The sequence below is a fragment of the Passer domesticus genome, chromosome 19 (genome assembly GCF_036417665.1).
Source record: "Passer domesticus isolate bPasDom1 chromosome 19, bPasDom1.hap1, whole genome shotgun sequence".
NCBI classification, from domain to species: domain Eukaryota; kingdom Metazoa; phylum Chordata; class Aves; order Passeriformes; family Passeridae; genus Passer; species Passer domesticus.
The window spans coordinates 10,495,208-10,503,500 of NC_087492.1; the positions used below are offsets into that span (position 1 = coordinate 10,495,208).

At 43.1% G+C, this 8,293-nt stretch overlaps 2 long non-coding RNA genes across 3 annotated transcripts; one reads left to right on the forward strand and one right to left on the reverse strand.

Moving 5' to 3' along the window:
* Window positions 1–316: 316 nt before the first annotated feature.
* Window positions 317–3,429, reverse strand: LOC135283726 (uncharacterized). The gene is made up of 2 exons (XR_010349376.1): window positions 3,232–3,429; window positions 317–3,061 (listed from the first exon to the last, which is right to left on the reverse strand). It is a non-coding gene; the product is annotated as an uncharacterized LOC135283726 (long non-coding RNA).
* Window positions 3,368–6,244, forward strand: LOC135283727 (uncharacterized). Of its 2 annotated transcripts, XR_010349378.1 has the most exons (3): window positions 3,377–3,722; window positions 4,136–5,184; window positions 5,279–6,244. It is a non-coding gene; the product is annotated as an uncharacterized LOC135283727 (long non-coding RNA). The 2 variants fall into 2 exon arrangements; XR_010349377.1 differs by lacking the exon at window positions 5,279–6,244 and having other exon boundaries at window positions 3,368–3,722; window positions 4,136–4,938.
* Window positions 6,245–8,293: the final 2,049 nt, after the last annotated feature.

Consider the following 8,293-nt stretch of genomic DNA (forward strand, 5'->3'; position numbering starts at 1 on the left):
TGGGATCTGGAAAATAAACAAATATCAAATTTGATTGTTACCTCCTTTCAGAAGTTGACACAAAGATTGATTGTTAATAAGCATGTGTTCTTAATTTGCATTGCAAAATTTTTAACACAAACTACAGACAGCCATCAAAATAATCAGTTTGTTATTCTGTGAGTCTTCCTTTTTCCTATTGCCTACCCATGGGAGGAAAGCTGCATTTCTATAAAGGAACATTGAGAAACTCTGCTGGAGAGCAGCAATATAACAAATTGCAGTAGGTATCCTCAGTTCCCTGAGTGGGTGCCAGGTTAATGTCTCACACCAGCTCAGAAATTCAATGGACAATTTATTCTGCACTGGAAATATTTTTTCTCGTTTCTTAATTTTTGCTAGCAGTATATTTACACACATACAAAGTGAATTTCAGATTTGACAGATGGACAAGATTATAAAGAAGAGACAGGCTGCTAAAGAAAGCCAAGAAGCTATTGTCCTTGATTTACAGATTTGTTCCAGCCCAAGAAGCTCAGAGCATTCTTCAATGAGGGCCATAAATGATTAGGAAATAATGAACTGTGGAGATGGGTCAGAAGATGTTGGGATTAGATCTTCATGGCTGAACAGGTCATGAAGATGAACCAATCTGCATGAAATGCTGCCTCTGTGTCAGCTTCTCACAACTGTTGATTTATTCCTGTTATCTTTATTTTGCTTCCAAGGACCAAGATATGGGGACTTAAGTATCCAGAGACAGGTACATTTTCACTTAATGTTTCATTAGCTTCTGTATGTTTCTGGTTTACTTGAAACCTGTGCCAATGTCTGTTTTTTCCTTGTTCACCTTCTCAGAGATTCATATTTAGAAGAAGATTCATAAAACATTTCTAAGTGGGGAAAAATTCTTAGGTTAAATTCAAAGTCTCTTTTGACCTCCCTGAAATATAATCATTGACAATTCTCAGTTAAAGGGGAAAACCATTATATCTACTTTAGTCCAAGTAAACAGTATTGCAGCTCTCAAAAGTCTTCAAAATCTTTTCCTTGTAAAATATAGATCTCATATTAAAAACTGTTTCTGTTTATTTCAATATCTGAACAGTTGAAAATTCCTTTTTTCACTTGTAAATTTATCATGAGGATTGCAAGCCAAGGTGGTTCCCAGTAGCACTCTTATCCCTTGGGTAGAAGTGAGTTCAGCTAATCATCTTCTGCACTCTTCCATGAAAAGATAAGGCTAACCAGCCTGGGATATACTGGATTAAAACTGTGATGAAAATATGGCAACTCTAGCAGTTACCTTGGGGTGGGGACTGAAATGTTATGTAATGACTTCAGAAGATACTGTCCAAGTCCTCATTACAGTTCTTTTATTTCTAACTAAGACTAGACAAATAAGAATTTTTATCCTCATTTTCCATTGGGAACACAGTTATACTGCAGTGAACTTGCAGTTTACTCAGGAAGTTTGTACAAGACAGACCAGTTGTGTCTAGATTGCCCAAATATCATTGTGTTTGCCCCAAAGCCATCTTCTGGCATTTTAATTTCTGCTATTATTTTAAGTAATGTCTTATTCTAGCTTTCCAAATTCCTTAGACTAGTAGAATTTAGACATTTTGCATCATTTGGTCAGATACCAACTTCTGTTCCAGGATAAACTTTTATTGAACTCTATATTCATGAGTTGTTTAGAAGATTTTGATGCTGGACAGTGAGACAACATCATTGTGAATGTACTGGAAGCACTGTGGTTGTGTATTGAGGAGTTAAAATTGATAGTTCTTGAAATTATTCATAAAAACAAGTCTTCCTCTCTCTCTCTTCTGTTCTCACCCCAAACCCAGCACTCTCAGAGCTACCACTTGTTTTCTTTGTCCTGCAATACTTCATGCTATTATTTCAGGTGTTATTTCATCCTTTCAACTTTACTTTGATCCAGCTACAAAACGCAGTGCAAGTTCTTTTCCAGGTAGGAGTGGTATCCATCTGTTTAAATAATAAAAGACTATGTCTATTCTTTATTGAAAAAAAAAAGTGAGAACTTATGGTTTTCTTGTCTTCCACTTGAAAATTGAAATACTTGATTTCTCAGCCATACCCAGCCATGTAGATGTGCTTTTCCTCTGCTGTGTGATCATTCAGATGAGGTGAACACAAACTTGGGTCAGCTGTTTGCCATTCTCAGGCTCAGGAGATCCCAGCCATGTGGGTGTAATGATGCTCTGTCAGGTGTGCCAGGACCTATTTGTGTTTGTGCCTCTTGTAGGCAGCTTTTTTCCATCACATTAAGCTGGGATTCCTTGCAGCTGAGGCCTCTTGGTGTAAGAAGCTATTGCCATTGTTTGTCTAATGCTAGCACTGTGCTGTGTATTTCAATGCAGAACAGAGCTCTCAGTGTTCTTCTCATATGGCTGAAAAATGATCATGAGGTTTTATGGGCTGTTTTTGCTTTCCAGACTCCAGCAGTCCTTGTGCAGAAGGAATTACTCAGGAGCACTGGTTTTTAGCCAGTGCATGGAACAGGACACTGGGCTGGATACATAAAACTTGCCCTAAATCTTGGGCAAAGATCCATTGCACAGGTTGGAAGGAAACTTATGGGAATTTCACCAACCAAAATCTGTTAAATCACAGTGAATTAATATGGGTTATCTGGTTTGTAATGGGTCCTCAAAGACATCAAAAGGAGTTTCAGGTATGAGATGCAAAGGGGCTAATAAAGAAAGAAGTCTGTTTGCATAATAATTAAGTTAGTTTTAAGACCAGACCAAAAAGCCCAACAACCTTCTTTACCCCCCAAATTGTTGAGACAGATTTATGACTGGATTAAGTTGAAAGGTTGTTTGGAGTCATGATTTTAATTCCTCTCCTTAGCAGAGAACTTGGGCAGATTTGGGTTGGAATTTGTTTTCTGTAAAATGCTGGGTGTGTATTTGGATTTGGTCTCTGATGCCTGGGAACTGCTGGATGATGGAGCCTCCCCATCCAGAAGGCCTCAAGGGTCTTGGTGGGATCCTGGGACCCCTGGTGCCTGTTGGGTCAAAAATGGGACTCCAAAGTGCCCTAAAACACCCTGCCAGATAGAGAAGGAATATCATTATTTACTGCTATTTGGTTTATTTCAGTCTCTGATGAGACAAATTAACAACATCACAGCCCCAAATCAGCCATTTTAAACCTTTTTAGATTTCTCTTCCCCAATGGCAAAATAGAAGAAACGTCAGTAATTACACAACAACTCACCTTCAGCTGTAGAGCTCTACCTCCCCAGCCAGAGCTGCCAGACTTCCTCCTCCCTGTTACCCAGCCAGCTTTCCTTTAGAAGTCCTTTTAATTGGCTCGTTAGTGTAACCTGAGGCTACCTATCCTGCTTGGCTGCCTCACTAATGAGGCTCAGCTGCCTTTCCTTGGACCTAGGCAGGCTGGAGAAGGATCTCTAAAACCGGGCACGTGGATTTCAGAGCTGCTCCTGCCAGTCCCTGGTAGCCCAGCCTCTCTGGCAGTGATGTCACTGGTGGCTTTTGCACAGGCAGGCACCTCATGCACTGCTGGGGGGGGCATTGCTCCCCTTTCAGACAGGACTTTGTGCTTAGAAACCCATCTGCTGCTAAAACATGCACATACACAGAGCATGGGAGGGGATATTGCTGTGTGAAACCAAAGAAGGGCCCTTTGTGTGAATCCATGGGATACAAACTGAGAAAATGTTTCCCTGGACATCACTGAGAACACAAGTAAGTTCACAAACAATAGTGAATTGGGGTTTCCAGCACCAACCCCCCACTGCTCCTGTCAGACTTTGGGACCTTCTTGGCAAGGGCTCTCGCTGTCAGCCTGGTGCACAGCACACACTCCCAGAGAGAAGTGGGGTGGCACAGGAAGGCTGGGGAGGCTGGTCCAGCTGAGCTCAGCCCAGCAAAGTGGGGATGGTGGCCTTGGGGGCAGTGACAGCCCCAGACCTACCCTTTGGACAGTTCCACTGCAGTTCTGGCAGCAGAAAGGTTTGGGTTTGATCAGCCCCATGAAAATGGGCTCAGCAGCTCTGTTGCTGTGCTGTACCAGCTCCTTGGAGTCTTGAGGGCTGTGCAGTGAGGAGCCCACTTGATGTGGGCAAAGCCAGGGCTTCACATCTCTTTCTCTCCTACAGCTGCTCTGGAGAACAGCTCTTTTGTTCATCCAAGATCAACAGAGAAGAGGCTGGCAGAGTCCGGGGAGCTGTGTGCCAAACCTGTGGGAAGAATTGGAGCAAGCAGGCTCAGAGCAGCTGAAATGAAATAAATTTTTTGTTGGAAAAATTTTATCCCATGAACAGTGTTAAACAGTTTGCAGCATTCATTTCTGAAATTTAAAAACATGAAGGGAGAGGTCAAGTGCTTGCTTGGACTAATAGCAAAACCTTTTCAAAGTAGAGTTAACAGCCAGCAGTTGAAAACAAATGAGATGATTTCCTTTTGTGTTGGCTGATGATGGGAAGTGCCCCTGTGCTGCAGCTGTGGCAGTGCTGTGATGGTGGGGTTTGTCACAGGAAGGCTGCCTTCAAAGCAAGGGCAAGTGTCCATGCCAGCTGTCTGAAACAGCAGCACTCCACTAAATCCCATCCAGGAAAGGTGAACTTGAACTGAGAGATTAAAGGAAAGGGGAATTATAGGAAATGGGACTGGGAGAGTTTGGCTTGTTTAGTCTGGCAAATCACAGACCAAGAGATGAGCTGATTGCTGTCTAAAAATATCATATGGGAATACAGAGCAGTGATAGGGGAATGCATTGGCTAGGAGCAAAACATAGATTAACCATTAATTAATCTAGCCTGGAAACAAGACAGTATTTAGCCATTAAAGTAAGAAGATTTGGGAACAGAGCAATGTTAATGCCAGAATACCAGAGAGAAAAATACTGCCATTTTAAAATAAAGATACATCTGGAAGCATGTGTGAAAGAGATGATACTGAATTCATGGTGCCCCTGATGCAGGGAATGATTGGCATTTGACTCTATTGATTCAGAAGGTTGAACAATTGTTTTATTAAAACTATACTATATTACATACTAAAGAAATACTAAAGAATATTAAAGAAATACTAAAGAATATTAAAGAAAAATCTGTGACTGTCTGAGACAGCCAGGACACAGCTTTGACCCAACTGGCCAAGGAAACAAAACAATCCTCAGCAGAATCCAACTGACAAATCTCTTCAGGTAAACAATCTTCTTAATGCATTCCACAAGTGCAAAAACAACAGGAGCAGAGAATAGAGATAAGAACTGTTTTCTTCTCTCTGTGCTTCTCCAGGAAAAACCCTGGGAGAGAACGTCTCTCTCTGTTCAGAGAATGTGAATACCACAAGATGATGGGATGTCTCTGTTGTCATGGCCTGGGACTCAGCGCCCCATCCAGTCCCTGTCAGCACAGTGATCCTGTGCTCCCACACAGCCATCATCCCTGAGGAAATGTGCACTGGCTGAAGGGCTGCTCATCTCAGATGCCTTCTGCTTAATCAGTGACCTGTGACCAGATCCTTCTTTGAACCAGAAGGCAAAGAGGGTTTGTAGAGAAAGGAAGTTCTTCCAAAGCCTTGGTGTGCCTGTGTTGTAAATGGGCAATTCCCAGAAAGGGCCAGAATTTAGGGAGGTGCAAAGAGTCACTGGATGTTTCAATGCAGAGTTAATCTACTTAATAAAAAGTCTTGTAGGGGGTATAAATTCCAATGCTCAAGCGTATAGGTGAAACTATGCTAAACTGGGATTAGGCTGAAGCCTTGGGTAGAAGTGGTAGAGTTACATTATCCCTTGTTTAGCTCTTGTGAGGCTTAGTACATCTTCAGTGAAGCACCTGATCCTGGGCATTGGCAGAAAGAAGTTTTTGGATTAGATTTCTTGAGCAGCATCAAAATCCCTAGGGTCCTGTTATTTCCAACTCTTTCAGTCTCTAGCAACCTGGAAGTTATCCAGGGCAGGAATTTCATCAGCTTTTGAGCTCCTGGGGATGATCCTGTATTGCTCTTAAGGAAGCTAAAGTCTATCATTTGACAAAAAGTAATTCTTTCTCCTCCCACCTCTCCTCTGGGGCAGAGGTTTTGGTTCTCACTGTTAGAGAAATATGCCCTATCCAAATCTGCCCAGTTCAACAGGCCTGCCCAGGCAGGAGCCCCTTTGTGTTCCAACTCACACAACAGGGAGTAGGGGCTGGCCTGAGCATTGACAGCAGAAATTATGTTCCCGTGGCCTTCAAAAGTCTCATTAATAAAAGCCTGACCCAGATCCCATGAAAGCAACGCTCTGGCTGCTGTTAGCAGGGGAGGGGAGGTGCCCCCATGCCCTGGGGATGGCTCACACAGCACTGCTGCTGTCCCCACCTGGTCACTGAGGTGTGTCCTGTGCCAGGACAGCTTCCTGCCTGCCAGCCAACATCTGATGAGCCACTCTGCTGAATGACATGCAGACTGGGGCTGTGAGAAATGATCCTCACTTTGAAAAAGTGTAAAAGGTTTATTAAAACCTCATTAAAAACACAACAGAAGACTGAATTGAGAAAATATTACAGCACTGGGAGCAGGTGATTTCCCCACCATGTGCTCACCCACACAATGAGGGTTTCACCTTTTAACCCTTTGGCCCTCCCAAAGTTCTGTCCATCCACTCCTCCTTCCCTGCCCAGTGCTGAGATCACTGCCTGACACCTTGACTGGAGCTCAGGTGCTGCCATGGGAACGAGTGACCCTCCCAAATGTCCCAAACCCAGGCACCCCTGATAACAGCACAAGGGGGGTAAAACACAGCTATAAATCAATAAAACTTCTCCTAACATATATACAGGATATTTGCCTTTTAATTGTGAGAGTCAACCATCACATTACTCATCTATCACAGGGCTAAAAGCACCATCATTTCCCTGGGTTCTATTTTTGGGAGTTCTGAGCAGATCTGATGCCCCAAAGGCTAAAGCTGCTGCTGCCTTTTGTGGAACTGTAGTGAAAAGTAATATCTCATCTCCAGTAGAAGACAGCAGTCACACAGCACAGCAGGCACTGGCTTTCATCATTGCAGCAGACACCACTAAATCACACAGCACATCATTTAAAACAAACACTGTATAAGGGCTTGTAAAATAACAATAGAAAGCAGCTCTTAAATTTCCCTGGTGTCACACCAAGCCAGTTATACTGGCAAGACTCCAACTTTTAAGGTGCACACCATGTTTAAGTGTCTCACTGTGGACAAGACTGGAAATACAGTCCCAGCATTTCATTCCTCCCACATGATAAGGAGACAAGTTTTCCCCATGTTGCAGATTGGAGTCATACTGAAATAATGAAATCATTTACTGCATGGGCAGGTCCTGATTTCAAGCTGAGAGGCATGGTCCTCACCTCTAGCAATCCCTCAGCTCAATTTTCTAAATAGCTCATGGAACGGGGAAGGTGAAAATCCATAGGGAAGTTTCTGAGTGATTCACAGTGGCTGGTGTTGCCTTTTCTGTTCACAGAGTATTGAACTCCAATACCACTGTTTGGCTGTGGAGGGAAGTTCTGCTGGCTGAAAATAGTGTCTGAGGTATAAACTCTTCTAGTTTCTAATATGGATTAATTGCAGTCATTTTCAGCTGGACAGAATATCCTCCATTTCCACCCTAATCTGTTCACCAGCATTGCTCCTACGCCTTGTGTGACTGACACCTTTGTCTGATAGATGCCTTGCTTATTCCACACACAGAAATCACCTGAAACCAAAGGAACAATGCCATTATTAAATTGCAGCACACCTCCTGCCCTGGCTTTCAGCCCTAGGTGGCAATGTGTCCTCTGAGCCCCACGGGAGGGCTGTCAGGGTGTCCCTGTGTGCCCTGCAGTGCTGTGCTCCAGTTTGGTGTGTCCCAGCCTCACACAGCTCTTTCCTCTTTTTTACTGACTCTGCTGCCACTGTAAATATTTTGGGGCTCTTGCTAAGCAGATGTCGACTCTTTGTGAACACCTGCTGCTGCAGAGAGACAGGTGATCATCTGTAACATCACAGCATGCACATCCATAGTTCATACTTGACCCATACTTGATCACCTTTGATAGTTTGCATTTGTTATTATTATTAGGAAGCTCCTCTTTCTGGAATGATGCTGAACAATTTACTGTTTCAGACCTGTTCTGGTAACCTGAATCTAGTCCTTACACTGCTTTTCCCGTGTTGAAATGGATTTTACCATTGGCATGCTGGGGTATTAGGTGGACACAGGCTGCTTTGGAATAGCAGCATTTGAAAGATCCTCATGTGCATGTATTACTTGGTGGCATGTTTCTGTTCATTCTTGTTCCTT